Raw genomic sequence first — 20109 nt, forward strand, 5'->3', positions numbered from 1 at the left:
TATACTGTCATAAAAGAGTTTCTTCTATATGGGAATATACGGGATATTTTGTAGAAACAATGTTTAAAATCATGCTTGAACATGCATATACGCACACAATAAACTTAATTTATGATTTGTCTATCTCTTGTTACGTACCCATTGTCATCTTTCGTAATGCAGTGTGCAGCAGTAACAATAAATTTATTAGCTATTAAGGTTCCACCACACGAAGGTAACGTGCTTGTTCCGAGATTATACTGCAAAAACGCTAACCAGGGATAAACCATTGACGCTGGCCACCCATGTGTTATTCTTGTGTTTAATTGATTTGCATAGCCACAATCTGTGGGAAAAATATAAATGACTATTATTAGTTTTTCTTCAATTTATCTGTGAATGTTACCAAATTGCGAATTGATTTTTCACCGTATTTTTCACCGTGTCATATATTTTCTTCTGAGTTATGCAAGGAAAAGTTTACTTGCGTTGCCATAGAACAAACAGCAAGGCTGTATAAGCAATAATAGAGCGATTTTTTAATACCCATAGGTAAAAAGGCCTGGATCCAGAGAACAAAAAATACTTTTCTAATCTTTCTGAACCTCCAAATCATTCTTAACGTGTCGGATCTCGAGCTGGAAATTCGTTTGAGTAAACAAGAGACAGTGACCCAGATCCAAGTTACTACCAGATCCACAAGGGTGCAGTAATATGTTTCACTTTATTCCTACAAATTTGTGTTGCATTGTTTTCGCAGAATACTCCAAGTTGACTCCTTTAAATCATTGAGTTTTGAGTGATAGTAAATGTTTTCATGATTATATTTCTGTACATGTAAACGGGATTCACGTGAACATTTACTTAAATGAAATATGGTACCAATTGTTTGCTGATTTTAAGCAAGTGAAAAAGTTTGGAGCTGTCATATAAATACTTCTGAAAAAGTAATAGTGAGCGAAAAATGTAATATATCTTGGAAAGAGAACCCACGTCGAAGGAAATCAGCCTGATTTTTGAGAAATAAAAATGTCACCGCTTCTCTTGACTTATGTAACTTTTACCTTTCTTAAACTGAAAATGTGTTTTCTACAATTGTCATGGAGGTCTCTAGGTAGGCTTAGTATTAATAAATTCATTTTGGCTGTTTATTGTTGTTTTGTAAAGTAATCCTGACCTGACGTATATTGAAATTAGCAGACTTCTAAAGTGCAATTGTTGAATATTCAGTTATAAATATGTCTCCTCAGATTTTGTAATAAATCTTATCAACAAGCAAGATTTTTTTATATTGTGAGAAAGTCATATTAATTGAATCCCAATTCTTTGACAGTTAACCTTAATTTAACATCCATGTAAAAAGACATTAAAATGAAACGATACTACACTATTACTTCTGTGTCAAATTAGAGGTTTTGTCATTATTGAAAATTAATAACTACTTTAGAATGTTATTTTAAACACAAATCTCATTAAAGGATGTAACAGCCTCTTTAAAGGAATAACACATGACTTCGAGTTAAATATAAATTCAAGTTCATTTTTTAACGCTTTACTACATAGAGTAGATTATGTTTGTTGTTCGTACCAATTGAACTAATGCTACGCTATTGTGGTACTAGAAATACTTTAAGCTGAAGACCAAAATGCAATCATTATAAGCTGAAAATTAAAATCCATTATCTTTTAATCAAACTCAATACATTTTTGTCAGTATTTTTTACTTGTGTGCTTTTAATTTGCATGTGCTATATTTTGTGTTAGAGAAAGTTTTCATTTAGTATACTATTATATCGCTTGATAAACATCAAACTAATTCACAGCAAAACTCCAATACTTCCGTTCAAACCCTTGTTTCTTATCCATCCTTCGAAGAAAAAGAATTAATGAACAGAATAGTTACCTACTTAATTGTAATTGGAGTGATATAACAAATTCAGGAATTCAAGATTTCATTTTGAAACCACCATCCGATACGGTTATCTAATAATTCAAAATCGTTAAACCCTTCTTGGTCACATTGTTATGTCGAATAATTCTTAGCATGTTTTACTGGTCAGCAGAATATAATAGCAGCAAAATTAATAACTATTATTATTCCTAAGTAGAGAGAAATAAACTTTAAAATTATTAAATAATCATGACTGAAGAAAAAAAGGAAAATATACGCCGATGTTCAGAAAGAAAGCATAATATGATTTTATACTATTCATTATATATATAAAATAAACATGTTGCGCGGGCTGATTTGACCCGCCCTTGGTCATAGGTGCTACCCATTCTTTTATTTTTCGATGATTTCTTAATTTTGATTTTTTATGTCCAAAATTTAATTCTTTTAAACTATATTGAATTTTCCTTTATATAAACACTTAGCGTTACATAGAGCCGGACCTAAAATACCATGATATCTTTCTGATTCGTTAAGATAACCAAATGGTCATGAAAGTAAGTATCGCTTTTATACAAAGTGATACATTACTCCTGGTATCTAGTTGAATTATCAACTGACTTTTAGCAATCCGATATATACCAGAGGAAGATTGTAGGGTAGATATTGTCGAGTGTTATGTTTCCTTCTTAGCAGAATAGGTTTCTTTGGTGGAAATGAAACAATTTTGATTTCGGATAAGCTCACGATCTGGCGACACGAGGAACAGTAGACTGTGTTTGGATCTCTTGCACATGTTGCTGTGTGATTCGAGGCTGTGTAATAATTTATCAAATTCATGATGTCCAACAAATATCTAAGTAACGAAGAAGTTGAAAATATCCTCTGTGAAAGTGACATTGATGATAGCCTAACTTTACATGACCTGAACTTTATGTTTTAATAAATAAAACAAGCATTTTCGTATTATATATCAGTGATTTCACGCATTTTTGGTATATATACACTACCAGTGCTGTAAATATTCTCGATTTTGAAATTTGTTCAACAGTTTAACCATTAGTCAATAAATAAGGTCTGAACATTTCTTGAATCGAGCGCGGGCAAATTTGACCCCCCGTTGGTACTTCACGTAGCTGACACGAGCATGGTCTTTCTAGGGTTAAGCAAAACTTCACATATTCATCAGAAGTTTCCATGATCTTGTCCTAAGCAACGATTCTATCAGTGCAATCCAGTCATTACTCATTTCTTAAACTACAAAAATCTTGTATTATAGGTTAGTACTTAAAATTTCAGAAGGACTTGAAATAAAAAATGCAACTGCGTAAAAATTTAAACGAAAAATAATCCTGGAATACACAGACAAAGAAAGCTTCCGTGAATACACAGCTGGTGTGACAGCGCACCGCATATAATTAAACGCTACTAAAAATTTAATACTCGAACTTAAACATAATTATTTCACTTTATTACTTACAAGAATACACAATAGTAGTTTTTATGTATTTTTGGACAGACACAGCTATTCCTTACTGCACGAAATGCAGACTTCCTTTCTGTGCTCAGCATAAACAGCCACTTTGCATCTTAGATAAAAGATTTAGTTTTTCTGTCCTTATACCTATTGCATATTCGTCATCGTGTTTGCTTCGGAACACAAGGTTTTGAAAAAATTACGAGTGATGGTTCTTGAATACCAAGGATATTTCTGATACCAGTAGACAACTCGGAATATTCTTCTTGGGGCTTTCCAGAATGCAAGGTCTAGCTAAAAGCATTCCAAGTTATTTTAGAAACTCTCGGGGGGTTGTTGAGAACTTCATGTATGATCGGTTCTCCCTAATATAGAGGCTCAACTCATAGCTGGGTTGCTTTCGATGATACTATAACCGCCACCAGGTTATAGAAGGATTTTTGTGGACACTCTGTATATTTCGTAAAGACAGTGGCTATTTTTTCGATCTATACTTTATTCTGCGACGCATATAAATTCTTTCTTCGGTGGGAATTGCTCCTTTCCCTCACAATTGGACAAAGAAGTCTTTCATCGTTTTCTCATATATATATTTAAAACATTGCTTTTGGTAAGAACGTTTCAGTTAGTGACAAACCATTTCAGTGTTTCTTCCTGACTTATTATGTGCACATTATATATTCTGTAGTTATTGGGAACTGAATTAAGTGTCTTCTTCAATCGCTTATGAAACATTGCAATAGATTAGAGCAGACCAGACCAGAACAGGTATTCAAGTGACCAGAGTGGCACCAGCCTCACAATTTTTGCAGTTTCTTATCTGTACTTTCTCACGATCGAGTTATCGCAGTGTCTCGTGCATTCTGGCCAGTTGACTAAAATTAACATAAATTGTTTTCTATATTATGTTTGCATGTGCATACAGGTGCTTTAACTGAGTGATTTTTTAAATGAACTGCCAACCCTCTTCAGTTGACCATTGCAACCCGTACCTTGCGCTTTAATGCTCGGGGAGTTCGACTCCAGGTTTAGAAGCAGCCACCACGCACGTTGCGTTGGGAATCAAGTATTAAGTTGTGTTAAGGGGCACAAGCTATTAGCCGGTGAAGAGCGTTTTCTTACGGCTAGCCCCCAACTAGTGAAGTCCCAGGTCCGTAGACCTTGTGCGTTTAAAAAGTTATACACGCGCCCTCCAACATCAGCATTCCATTATTTTGCTGAAGAATCACCTTTACGCTTGAGGATTGCTCGGCGCAGCAACTGGATCCATCGTGGGACGATCCAGACAACTTTTCCTCAGTGCTAATCCCCCAAGTGCGTCAATGGTGTGAGAGATGCATTTGTCGTGAAATCTGAATTATAATCTCATATGTGTATAAAGGGCTATATTGCCGTGAAAGGGCAAAGTGTGATTTCAGTGACGAAAATTAATATACATATTCAGTATTCAGTGTTGTGTTCATTCCTCTTCGCTATTTTTTTTTACATAATAGTGTTCTAATAAATAAGTATAGTGTTATTTAATCCAGTTTGTTTTCGTTGTTCGTATGAATCAAATTTTTTTGTGCTATATGGTCTGGATGACCATCTGATCGACCGTGAGGTTATCGAGACGAGACATCCAAACCTCTCGGCGCCTAATGCTCATCTCATTATTGAGACCGAGGAGCGATTTGGAAACAGTTCGTAATCTCTTCTTGGAGAGGTCTTTCATCGCCCTGTCCAGGTACGTTCAAGTATCAGGAAGGTACGTATTGGTAGGACCACGAACCACGAACAGCAACCGATTACAGAAATTGGTTACATTACCCTCCCGTGTTACTCGTCTTACTTGCACTAATTTCATCATTGTCTTTCGATTGGGCTTCAGTATTGTCATCAGGCTAACTGAAATTACCTTCTGAATCAGAATTATCTTCTTCTAATGTGTTTAGTACAAAGTCTGTAAACTTGCTTTAACCTGCACTCGCTTTCGCCATCATGCAATTAAAAAAAATATGCACGCAAAGTATCTAAAATGAATTTCGTCAAAAATTGAATTTCACATACCTAAATACACAAGTGGTGTGCTGCAGAACCCCAACCCTTGAATATAGTCTCTTCTGAAAGGAGACAATTTACTTCACACCCACCACCGTGAGTGTCACGCTCCAAAATGAGAATATACGGAAGCACCAAGCAATGTGCCTGAGAACAGCGTCCCGGTGGCGATAAGTATAATATCAGGGGTGCTCCAGCACCCCCTGTGTATTCCAGGGATAACCTGTTCAATGTTTATTGCTTCAGAAATAACAAATAAACATCCATCATTGCATATACATGACAGTTGCCTAGACAGTAAGTTTAGCCTCATTAAAGCAGCTCGTAACTTCATATTTCCGTTGATTAAACCGAATATATATAAAATTATATTGTAATTCACTAAAATGTTCTAATGAAGTTTTACATATTTCAATTTGGTTCGTTCTAATAACATTTATTCATTGGTAATATAAATAGCGCCTGCTGAGAAACAGGAGTATTCTATATCAGGGTGATCTTGCAGTGTGTCTAGAAAATTGTGATTAATTTAAATGTCATCTTACTGCATGCTTACTCTAACGAATATTACATGGTTTTATATCAGACATGATATAACACGAAAATTAAATGACACATACATTATCTTGAGTTAGGAAGTAGCAGAGCAATGGACTTGGCGATAAAATACACCAGTATTTCCAGCTATATTCTTCTTCGAATAGAGCTTCGAATAGAGCTATTGCTTTTTCGAATAATATTACATAGCATGAAAATTCTATAATTTTTCAATAATGAAAAAATAATGGAGAATGATATATTTACATGCAAAATATATATGGAACGTGAGGCATTGGCTTGAACTTGGAAATAAAATCATTCATCACAGCATTATACAAAGAGCTGAGTATACATAGATCCCAATTTCCAGCAAGGCACAACAAACACTACTAACCAGACAACTTGATATCAACGATTTTATCTGTATTTCATAGCTTGGTTGGGGTCCCGGGTTCGATCCCAGCCCCCGCCAAGTGAACTTTGTGGTGGACAAACACCGTGTGCGTGGGTTTTCTCGGGGTTCTCCCGTTTCCTCCCACTTTCTTCATTCCACCATTTCATTCATCACTCATCATCACCGTCTCCTTTAGCCTAACCGGCATAACTGTGGGACGTAAAACTCAAAGATTTCGTTTCGTTTTTTCATAGCTTGGTTCATTTGCAAATATTGCAGGAGTCGTGTGGTAGCAAAATAGACGTTTTCTTAGTCATGAAACTGTGAATGGCTGGTACCGTCATTTCGTACGTTAGTATTCATTAATTTCAAAATTTAATAATCAATCAAAACATTTAGATTATTATAAAAATCGATAATTTGTATTTGTCACGTGATTACAACTATAAGACGTTCCCACAGTGAATCTGAAGTGCATGACGCTACCGGTATTTAGCTACTAATCATCATCAAAATACTATTCAAATGTATACGAAAAAAAATCGAAACTTATGGGGCGGTATTCAGAGAGAATTCGTTAATCGATGGTTAGTCTCAGACTAGTTAGTTATCATACTCTCTCTTTACAAAGGAAAGTGTATGTTATGGTATTCAGTCTACTTTGAGTACTACTAAAACGATTATTTGGATATGATTAACTTATATTACCTCAATGCATCGGGTGAGAAAAATAAATGTGGCAACTACGGGAAAGTAGATGAGCGCATGCGTAGTCGGTAAAAATGAAAATATATGAAATACGAAATGTTGTGTCGCACGCTAAACCGTGGGTAAAAGATTAGCCTCTGCTCTAGATTAATTAGTAACATTTGATTAACTTCGTCAAATACTACGTCCTAATCAGAATACAATTTTGAATACAATTTTGATAACCATCCGTTAGTCAACCCCGTAGTATGGCTTTAATCAGACTTCAAAACGACTCTGCATAAGGCCCATGGAGTTTTCTTTATCAAGCATTAGTTTCACTTTTCACTGCCGCTAGGGCAACCACTGAGAACTAGACAGAAAAAAAACTTTAAATTTAAAAAAATTGCAAAGTTTATCATATTAATCAGTCATCCTGGATTTCCACTGTCTCTATCAGTTTTTCTGCAAAATAAATAATTGGTTAGGGATTTCCTTATAATACAGCTAAACCATCTAGCACCGTTCGAGTACCAGAAAAAAATTTCCTGTATGTGCCCACAGAATATTCCCATGACTGATAAAAATTATATGTCGGTGCCAAAGCACCACAATACAATATTACAAACGAATCATCATCTACCTGTAAAGTCCATAATCTAGATTTAAATTCACGTACGAAGTCCCACTCAGGTTACTTCATTGCCTCTATTGTCATTATCAAGGTTTCAATAATTTTGTATAAGTTAAATAGACAAAATGTAATTTTAGCTCAAATCGAATAATAACATTACTCTTCCCAACGCGTAAACTGATTGTTTATTCAAAAATTATATTCATACGTCACACCTAACAACTAATGCGCAGCAACTAACCAACAAACTAGAATTTTCAACTTTGTAAAAACATTATTCCTTTGAATCATATTCAACATTCAAAAATCTATTCCCGTAATTCCTAAATAAATATGGATACAATTTTTTCATCCCAAAATGTATAAAATATTTATTTTACCCAGCACTATTTCTTTCCTTCCTGTTTCGAATTTCGGTCGTCAGTTGTTTGGTTGCTATTAATTTCAGCTGCTCATACTTATAAACATCAAGCACCGATTAAGAGAATCAATTACAGCCATCAACGTACTTGCACTGTTAGATACTACTTGAAATATTATTAGCTTAATATTCGTAACAATTAATTTATTTGTGTGGAAAATAGAATTAGTTTAAAATGTAAATAATCAGATATAATCAGAATGCAGCATACTGATTAGGAAATTTTAGGAAGAACATTTGTTACTGTGGCTAAACTCTGATTAAAATTTTATAAATATTGGACTTTAAATAGATGTTTGGCATGTGTAATCCTTAACAAGGAATATATATAATTTGAACTTATCTTTAATTTTTCATCTTTTTATAACAAATAGTTTAACTGAGAAATAGAACCTAATGAAATACACGAACGGGTGAGTATACCCGGTACAGCTTTAGAATACGATTGTACAGTATAGAATTATAATAAATTCTGGTAACATATCCATACAAACGCAAATCATAATCTTTTTTAACATCTTAAAATACTAACAAAACACACGATCGTTAACTGTAAGAAATAATGTCACGGGGTCAGAATGATACGTTACAACATTTTCGTGACAAATTTCTAAATCAGTTTTCACCAGTACGTTTATTGCTTACCAATACGTTGCAATATCAGCAAAAATAACGTAAATAGGTTTAACGTTTGAAACAATTACAGTATGAGATATAGATCTTTCTCAGAAATATTCCCTTCCACTTCCTTTAAAACAATTTGTTCTACAAACCATTCTTTCTCTCTAACTTCAGTATATAACGTATTTACACAGCTTATAGTTGAAACGAAAATTATAGAACATTCAGAAACCTTGGTTAACCACTGTTTACAGAAAGATAGAATATCAGTTACATTCCAAGCTCACCCCTACACTTCAGGATCCCCTGCAGGATCTTTCATAACAGTTAAAGGCATTACAATATCATTAAATAAAGAAGAAATAGCATCACCGTTGCTATGAGGAAACCAGCAGTGAAGAAAATTAATAAGAATAAAGTTAGCACGTGTTGCTCTAATTTTGCAGTGAGAAGCTCTTCTGATCACTACAAATAATATTTCCAGCATAAAGGAAATAAGGCTTATCAAAATAGAAATAGGAGACTATCAACATACAGTTTTCGAATGGTAAAGTTGCCGTCATTTTTACACTAAAAAAAAATATACACCTCCACACTTCCGTAAATTATTTAATGACATATAATCCACTATCATTTTTCGAAATGGAACATCCGACTCTCCGAAGGAACAACTTCCTAACTATAGAATATTCACCCAAAATATCAACATTAACGGTTGAATCTTTTTTAAGCTATCGGATACAATCCCTGGGTTTTTTACAGCTAACTCCTCATTTATTCTTTTACTTCCGAGTTTTGGCAAAATTCTTCTTTTTCACCAACATTTTTAGTGCTTACTCTAATACTTTATCGAGCTCCTCCGTGGCTAAGCTGTTAGCGTACGCGCCTTTGGCGCGGGAGACCCGGGTTCGATTCCCGGCGGGAGCTCATGTGGTTCGGATTCCACGTTAATCAGTAGGTCCACGTCTCACATAGCCTCGCTGCTGAAAGGGACGCTAAACTGAAATTCAACTCAACTCTAATACTTTATCATATGACGTTTCTTCTGGTGCTACTAATTTGAGTTTGTCAGTACTAAGTCTCAAATGCAAGAGTTATTTTCAGTGCATTCTCCCACGCATGTGGTGATTCCGCAAAATACGTCAACAAGATAGCCCCAAGTACTAACTTTGAATGCAAAGAAGCATCAAATTCTAGTTCACAAACAGGCAAACAAGAGTCACTAATGGATCTCACCCTTGCCATTGGAGTTTCTAAAATCTTACGGGAAAAGCAAATAAGAAAATTTGTAACAAATTATTGAAACTGACATTAACAAAATCAGTGTAGAGACAAAAGCTAGCGGAGCAAATTCGCATATTGATGCTAACACACAGCACAATGTCCAGGTCGTAAACCAATACCACCGTGTCTCCCAGAAGATACATTAAATTCCAAACAATGAACAAGGAATAAAATAATCCCTCTTACTAAGGCATCTAGAGAAAGTATAACGGTGTTAAACATTACTATCAAGCCTACTAATGCTGAAATAGACAAGATACGACAATCAGATATATATTTTGTTAAAAATAAATCAGCTACCTTATATAAAATATAAGATACGTAACACAGAGTCCACTCTGCTACTCGATACAACGGCTCAAGCCTCTATACTCAATCAATCACTCGTGCCTCCAAACTGAAACAATTTGCTTTACATACCAGAGTATACTGCATCTCATACACTCGTATAAAAATTGCAGGTAAAATTTTTCTTGTATTATTTAGAATTCTCTATTGCTAATATTCCGACTTAGTTATTAAGTAAATGTTGCTTCAACATAATCCAAACAATAATTATCACGATAGTATTATAACATTAATACATTTCGGAGACAATTGCATCTTTCCCAAATAATTCAAAACTAAAACTTCTCTTTCGGCTAAAATTGATTGGTTCCGCCGAAAAACGCGGCAAGTGACAATAATCCAACTTAACAGAAATCGAAATAAAAACTATATGTTAGTTATGTACCAAATTTCTCAAAGGTAAATCTCCACGTTAAGCGGGTTTGCATATCCAGGCTCCTAACTATGAAAACATTTACGATCACTCTAACCCAAATCATTTCACAGATTCAACCTGTTGTATATAAGTTATTAGGAAATAAAATTTAACATAATTTATATGAAAAAGAATGTTATGCATTGCAAGATCTGTAACTGCCAAATATTCACCACAAACTTATAGTCGTATCGACATAAACAAAAAAAAGTGTGGAGCAGGAAACTACTTTACCCAAAACTCAAAAGTGACTTACTTAAGACATACAAACTGGTCGACCGGTTTGGGTCACTAGTCTATCAATTATGAGTTTATGAGTTCAAACCCTGAAGGGAGTATTCGTTTTTTTAAGTGTGTTCCTATTTTCATCAGAGGACTGAGAACATTTCCTTAAATAAATCTTTGACAACTACTTTTCTCTCATTAGAAGGGAACATCATATGAATTGCAAATCTAAAGTCCATAGCTGAGAACAAAATATTATGTTCAATATACCATTATTATCATTTGCTTTGTAACGAAAAACTAATTATAATCATTGACGATTTCAGAAGATTCTCCGCTGGTAATGGTCAATATATGAATGAGAGAAAACTGATAAAACATTATTAGTCCACTTTGGCCATGATCGAAGATAACGTATGGCCACGAAGGGGGAAATTTATGTCAAATCATCAGTTTGAAAGGTTTCCTTAACAAATAGAATATTACATTTATTTCTCGTTCTATGTTTTGAAATGGAAAAATCATAATTTTAAAGTGAATTATAATACGATAAGTATAAAGATTTATAGAACTAATGAAGTAAATATTCTTGTGTAATTTATCGATTTCTAATCAGATTAAAACTCGAATATTCCTTTGCATCGCACTTTAAAGTAAATCCTCTCTCTATATAATTCTTACTGGAAAGTATGTTTAGCTCCAATTACTTAATCAATATTTTAATAGTATATTTTTATTGTAATACTTTTACTATTCAATGTTGTATACACTTCATTTCCCAAAGCAAAACCTCGCAAATGTATAGTGGACTAGTGAATATTATCAAATAAATTATCATTTTGCTTACGTAAATACTGCATCGCCTCATTTGAAGCTTCGTACTTTATATAATAATAATAATAATAATAATAATAATAATAATAATGATAATAATAATAATAATAATAATAATAATAATAATAATAATAATAATAATAATAATAATAAATTCATAGCCATACCTTTATCAGAATTTCAGGCTTAGTCAATAAATAAATTCAACGTGGTCTCTATTCGAAGTTCTATTTAATCAAATCCGATAGAAATACAAAAAGAAACTTCGAAAACACGTAAAAGAAAAATGTTACCTTGGTGGGACTGGAACTAACCTTTAAGAGATACTTTCAATTTACAGACAAATGCCTTTGGCACTTCGTTTCTTTTCTTTAAGTTAACTTATTCAATGAACGTATCTGAGTAACTTGTCTCTATTTTCTACTCGGTTATATACGTTTTACAATCATTTCCGTTAATCTTGAACGACAGGAACACGAATACAAAAACATCTAAGCGAATTAAAATTCCAAACCCCCCCCCCCCGGGAATCGAACCCGTTATCCCATACACCTTAGGCACAAGTGCTAGCCACTAGTCTAGCGGGGAAAGCAAGTGAAATGCATTTTGTAGTATCTGAAGTTTACACTTATTTCATCCTGCAGTAATAATGTTTACCGTAGTCGTTACTTTGAGGAATGATATATGTTATTGATATATGTTCTATTACATATTCGTTCATAAATATTATATAAATTATCAGAATTGTTCATGATCTTCCATTGAAATTCACTGGAGCATGCGCAGTAGAAACAGAAGAATGCAGTTTACTGATATTAGTCAGAATGCAAATTTCTAACAGGCTATCAGAATTTCTTATCGAAAGTAGTGGTTCCCAACCTGGGGACGAGCAGCTTCCTCCTGAGTAAGCATTAACTGGGAGTAAGGGGGCGTATCTACTGGCAGAAATAAATTGTGAAATAAATTATTATTATTATTATTATTATTATTATTATTATTATTATTATTATTATTATTATTATTATTATTATTATTATTATTATTTGTCATACCGCTAAATCAATTTCTTCACTACTTCTCTTCACAGCCCAAAACCCAAGCGATCTGAATGAGAGTTTGTTCCACTTTTACTCGACTATAATTTCTCCTCGGAGACTAACAGCTAGTTCTCTACAGCCTTCAGAGCTAGGCATTTTGACAATTTGTAGAACTTTACATTGTGATTCGTATTAGCAATGACAGTAAAGTGGATCTTTCTGTTTCTACTGTGCATCATCAGCATCATTATATCAGAAGTATTCCGCCATTACCAGCGGGTCACTTACCGCAGCTGAGAAGCTGCCATGCTCCACAATCTTCTGTTAACGTCTAAATCTTCATTAACGATTTTACTGTTTTGATATCGCCGATAGCCTAATTATGTTTCTATATAGTTTAATTCGTCCCCTCCCTCTCTTTCCTGCCACCATACCCTCTAGCACATCCCTCATGATACAGTTCCTTCTTAATCAATATTCCAACCAGTTTCTCTTCCTCTTCTTAATAATATTTTTCTCTTTCCATTTCCAATCCTCTCATTCGTTTTCCTCTCGACTTAGCTACTTCTCTGCATTCTTCTCCACTCTCATATTTCGAAAGCTTCCAATTGTTTCTCATCATTTCTGCGTAATGTCCATGTTTCTGCCCTATAAATACAGTAAAATGAAGTACACGAAGCATTTTATGAGTTTTTTTCAACTCTAAGGCCCCACAAAATAGTACTTTCTTCATCCTAAAGGATTCTTTCGCCATTTCTATCCTTGCTTTTATTTTAAGTTCGCATGTCATATCATCACTAACAATAGTACTCAGATATCGAACTACTTCTATATTTGACACCGATCGCTTCGTTTCAATCACCATGGATTTTGTCTTTCTAACATGTATTTTCATCCCATATTCTTCAGAAGCCTTTCTCAAGTTTTCTACATCTTATTAATTTTCATTTTAGATTATGCAACAACAATCATATCAACCCGAAACCGTATACACCTCATCATTCTATCTCCTACCGAAATTCCATCTTCATTATGAAAACTCATTTTAGCTATCTCTTCTACATAGCTATTAAATAATATCGGCGAAATATGTAATATCTGTTGAACTCACCTTTCAATTACACTGTCTGTCTTCTGTGCATGCGCCAGTGAAATTCCACTGAAGATCATGAATAATTCTGATAATTTATATAATATTTATGAACGAATATGTAATAGAACCTATACCAATAAGATATATCATTCCTCAAAGTAACGAATACGGTAAACATTATTACAGCAGGATGAAATAGGTGTAAAATTTAGATACTACAAAATGCATTTCACTTGCTTTCCCCGCTGGTCTAGTGGCTAGCACGTGTGCCTAAGGTGTATGGGATCCTGGGTTCGATTCCCGGGGGGGGGGGGTTTGAAATTTTAATTCGCTTAGATGTTTTTGTATTCGTGTTCCTGTCGTTCAAGATTAACGGAAATGATTGTAAAACGTATATAACCGAGTAGAAAATAGAGACAAGTTACTCAGATACGTTCATTGAATAAGTTAACTTAAAGAAAAGAAACGAAGTGCCTAAGGCGTTTGTCTGTAAATTGAAAGTATCTCTTAAAGGTTAGTTCCAGTCCCACCAAGGTAACATTTTTCTTTTACTTGTTTTCGAAGTTTCTTTTTGTATTTCTATCGGATTTGATTAAATAGAACTTCGAATAGAGACCACGTTGAATTCATTTATTGACCAAGCCTGAAATTCCGATAAAGGTAAGGCTATGATTTTATTATTATTATTATTATTATTATTATTAATATTATTATTATTATTATTATTATTATTATTATTATTATTATTATTATTATTATTATTATTATTATTATTATTATTATTATTATTTAAAGTACGAAGTTTCAAATGAGGCGATGCAGTATTTACGTAAGCAAAATGATAATTTATTTGATAATATTCACTAGTCCACTATACATTTGCGAGGTTTTGCTTTGGGTAATGTAGTATATACGACATTGAATAGTAAAAGTATTAGAATAAAAATATATTATTAAAAATATTGATTAAGTAATTGGAGTTAAACATACTTTCCAGTAAGAATTATATATATAGAGGATTTACTTTAAAGTGCGATGCAAAGGAATATTCGAGTTTTAATCTGATTAGAAATCGATAATTTATACAAGAATAGTTACTTCATTAGTTCTAGAAATCTTTATGCTTATCGTATTATAATTCACTTTAAAATTTTGATTTTTCCATTTCAAAACGTAGAACGAGAAATAAATGTAATATTCTATTTGTTAAGGAAACCTTTCAAACTGATGATTTCAGGGCATGACCTGCGGGAAAATTTGAGACTCTGCCGACATAAATTTCCTCCTTCGTGGCCATAAGTTATCTTCGATCATGCTCAAAGTGGACTAATAATGTTTTATCAGTTTTCTCTCATTCATATATTGACCATTACCGGGGGAGAATCTTCTGAGATCGTCAAAGCTTATATATAGTTTTTCATTACAAATCAAATGATAATAATGATATATTGAACATAATATTTTGTTCTCAGTTGTGGATTTTAGATTTGCAATTCATATAATGTTTCCTTCTAATGGAATTTGAGAGAAAAGTAGTTGCCAAAGATTTATTTAAAGAGATGTTCTGAGTCCTCTGATGAAAATAGGAACACACTAAAAAAAGAATACTCCCTTCAGGGTTTGAACACATAAACTTCTAATTGATAGACTAGTGACTCAAACCGCTCGACCAGTTTGTATGTCTTAAGTGAGTCACTTTTGAGTTTTGGGTAGTTTCCTGCTCCACACTTCTTTTTGTTTATGTCGATACGACTATAAGTTTGTGGTGAATATTTGGCAGTTACAGGTCTTGCAATGCATAAAAGTCTTTTTCGTATAAATTATGTTCAATTTTACGTCCTAATAACTTATATACAACAGCTTGAATCTGTGAAATGATTGGGGTTGGAGTGGTCGTAAATGTTTTCATAGTTAGGAGCCTGGATATGCAAACCCGCTTAACGTGGGGATTTACTTTTGAGACATTTGGTACAGGCTTTAAATTTACTTTTTCAGTTTCAAACTATGCCTTTCTATCAAAAACACGTAACCCTCGGACATACTGAATAAAGAAGTTCACCTACCCTCATTGCCAAAAGTGCCTTTATGTCGCAGTGACGCGTATGTAACCGCGAAGGACTCCAAAGAAGGCATGGTTGTATAAGTATTTGTCATTAATATTGAAGAGTTTATATTTTAGCTGATGAATTAACGTCGTAAAGACAAGAGCTTTAAAGAATCAGTGCAATGTCATTTCCGAAAAGTTTAGTATTCTCAGTATTTCGATTTATTGTCTCATATGTTAACTTAAACGCCACAACACCTATCACTGATTGCGTAGATCTTCTGACTATTTAAAATTGTCTCCGAAGCTTATTTGACAAAACACTAATCTCCATTTTTCTCATGCTAGCCAGAAGGGCTAGCCACATTTAAGAGGGTTATGCCCTCTGTTAGGAATGAGGTGGAGTGATAACAGGCTAAGTTTACTGTTGTTGGGCTAAGGAAATTTGATCCTTAACATTTGGTGAGGTGCAAAAACAACAAAGTGAAATATAAAAAAAAACACAATGACTACAAATACGTGAAAACGTGCATTGAATAATGTTCGTAAAATATAAGAATAGAAATAATAATACAAAGCATTTCAAAATATTACAGAAAGCATGAAAGATGAGGCGAAGTGCAATACACAATACAACACTTTAGGTGATGTCAGAGAGACAAATGAGCTTATTCTTCAGCCTAGGGGCTGCTCTAGGCACTGATGAGAACATAGAAAGCCAAGTTAATAAACAAAGGTTGTTACTGTGCGGGAGATGATGGATGGATGGATGAGAGGTAGATGATCGTGAACTACGTATTCTGATATGAATCGCAAAGTTGGGTCTGTTGGTTGAAGGGTATAGTGATATAATGTAAACAGTAGAGAAAGTGGTGGATAATAGTAGTTGTAAGGTGTGGGATGAACTGCTAAATAATGCATTGTATCTTGAAGTAATGGGTGGCGAGTTTGAAAGCGTTTAGAGATATATGTTAGCCGCAGTTTTTCGAGGTGAAATGTTAGAATTGGAAAAGTAATATGGCAGTAAAGTTCCTCCGTAGGCATAGGAAGCTTAATGCGATAAGCAATGCGGAAAGCGTGGCGTTCTAAGATGAAAAGTTTATGATAGTATTGAGGTCGGGCGGCTATCCAGGCAGTGAAACCATATGTCAAAACTGGTCGAAGGAAAACTTTGTAGGTGTTGAGGATTGTGTGTGGCTTCAGACCCCAGGTAGTACCAGTAAGACGTTTCAAGAGATTGATGCGATTATATGCTTTAGTAGTGACTGTTTTCAGATGTTGCGACCATGTAAGATGACGATCAAAGGTAATTCCCAGATACATTACTGTATTTTTTGTCTGAAGCGGCACTAGTTAATCTCCAGACATGATGTAGAGAGAAAAGAAAGAAAGAGATAAACATCTGTAGGAATTAGAACATCACACGAAAAAGAAATAAAGGGAGATTTAGAAATCAAGACATTTAGAAATGTTCTAACAGGTGCAAATATTTGAAAAATGCGAAAAGGAATCACGTAATATTTATATTTTTCTTTTCTTTTATTCTAAAATATTATTCCAACATCCAAACATTTCTATCTAGGATTACGAGATGAAGTGAATGGATTAATATTTCCATTTCAAGAATTAAATCAGAAAAAAAAACTCTCTACCTTATCTAAATTCGAAACCGTAACCGATGCATTCGTAAGCGAGAGTTCTAATGACTGTTGAAATAACTGGTTTTACAATAGAGGATCTAACGGTGCTTTTCACTTTCCAGTAATTTACAATGGTCTGTAAGCAGGACACTTCCCTCAAATGTTAAAACAGCGCGTCAATTATTAGATTCACCTAGCTGTCTTTATTTAAGAATGGAAACTGCTTATGCTGAACATGAATACTTTTCGCTTTTGTAAATCAAGAGCTGTAATCAATGTAAATGAAATTCTAATTGTTATATAAAATATTAAAGTATTTATTCATGAAAAGAAACACATATTGAGAAAAAGAAAATATTTCAATAAAATCTTAAGAAATAAGCAAGTTGTAATTAAAAAGCATATCTCTGAAACTTTCATCACTAAATTCTAGTTCCACTTTCGTAAACAAGATTACGGCTGAGCGAAAGTTACTGACAAGGGACGTATGCGAACCGTGGCAGCTAGATATTTATGAAAGTTGATACCCTGACTAATTGTGGATCGCAAATCATCGCGCTGATAGTCACTTGGTGCGGAAATGTCTTGCTTACCCGCTCCGTATAATGCATATACCAAACAGTGAAAGGCTGAGTCTGTGCCGAGTTATAACCTCAAAAACGCCGAAAAACACACAAAATGAGAAATATATGTTCAAGTGACCTGGTATCTACGGGAGGGGACACGTGACCAATTACATAGGAGAAGTATCACACAAGCGGCGTGGCCACACAACACAAACTTATATTTTCTTAAATAGAGCGTATAGCATTTTTGGTATAAATATCATTAGCCATTGAAAGAATGTATGCAAAAGGTGGGTTTCAGTGTTGCCAAATAAGTGAGATAGGATCCTCTAAAATTGAGAAAATAAGGGATCCGTACAGAGAAACAAACACATGTACAGCCAATCACAAAAGTATCTCCCACCTAAGCATTCTAAATCATTTACTAGTTGTCCAGGTCATTTGCAGTTGAGAGAACGCCTAGACAGATGCAACCTAATTTACACTTAACTTTTCCCGGGACTGTCAGCAGTTAGTAGCACTGAGTCAAGTTTCTGTGCAAGTAAAATTGTGAGTAGATGACGCACGAAATATTTCTTCATTCTGAGATCGATTTATTTGGTTGCTTGGTTGGAAAGTGTGTTGTCCAATGAACATCATGTGTTAATCTCAACATTGCTGTGTATGTAATATATTATTTTATCATATACTGTAATTTAAAGAAATAAAAACACTGATCACGCATGAGTCAGAAAATGCTTAAAAGTAGACGAAAATATTAAATCTAGAACAACTGCTGGCAATAAGTTTGTAAATCACTGTCTCCATTGACAGACCTTCTCTAATTCTCCTTATTCCAATATCTTTTTCATTCTACGGAAGATAAGATCTTGCCACAATAAGTATGCATTGAAATTGAAATTCAAACAGGAACACTTGAAAAAGTTTCAGCCAGATCACAGACCAGTCATATGTGGGAAACTTGATACAAATACGAGGCACAGAATGGCATACAACACTGTGAAGTAATTCAGCATATAACATTTTAGTGGACATGTTGAAGTCGCAGATGACTATGGGAAATACGTCCATGCGGAGACGAGTTCCTTTACGAATTTAGGGCAATGAGGAAAAAATCGAATGTAAGGCGGATTATTGTCGGTTAATGCAAAAGTCCAGCACGCTATATATTGAGACGTGTGGCAGTCAGAATCGAGGAATTACTTCAATCTAGTACGCATATAAAGAGCATTACATTTCAGGCGCACATTAATAACTTGTTGTCCTCCTTGAAGATAAAAACAATAGGTAATGGGTCGTGGTAATCGAAAATAAAAAACAGTCTACAAAAAACAAACTACCAAAGAATCAATTTTTCTGGCATAAGATTCAAGCTGCGGAAATATCTAAGCAGCATACCACACTTTTGAAAGTATATAAGGATTAACGAAACAGGCGCGTTGTATTATGCTCAATTTCCGACATTTGTTAGCTGCACTAAGAAGGCGTAAGTTCTGAAGAATCGGGTCCCAAACTATATCTGTCGTGATGTCATTGCACGTTGTAAATATAATACCAAGAATTTGGATGTGTTCGGCTATCAGATAAGAGTGTTCAAGAGAAAAGGGTGATTGATCCACAGAAACATTATATGCTGATAATTTCGATTTGCTCACATTGATTCTTTCACCACTCACCTGCACAAAATTCTTTATACACTGTTCAATGTGCTCAAATTAGTGAAATTTTGAAACCTTGTATTAATGTCAGCACATGCTTGTTTGTCATTTAGCTCTTCATATGTAAGGGAACATTTAGATACGTAAACGAATCTTTCCATATGTAAAAAATGCTCAAAGTTAAGACATAGAACATAATTCTCGTCTGAGTACTAAAATAAAAGTCAAAGTAGAACAAAAACAGTGTTTGTAGTGGATATGAATGTCATAATTATCTTGAG

Source organism: Thermobia domestica, chromosome 1, assembly GCF_964235325.1.
Source record: "Thermobia domestica chromosome 1, izTheDome1.hap1.1, whole genome shotgun sequence".
Taxonomy (NCBI): Eukaryota; Metazoa; Arthropoda; class Insecta; order Zygentoma; family Lepismatidae; genus Thermobia; species Thermobia domestica.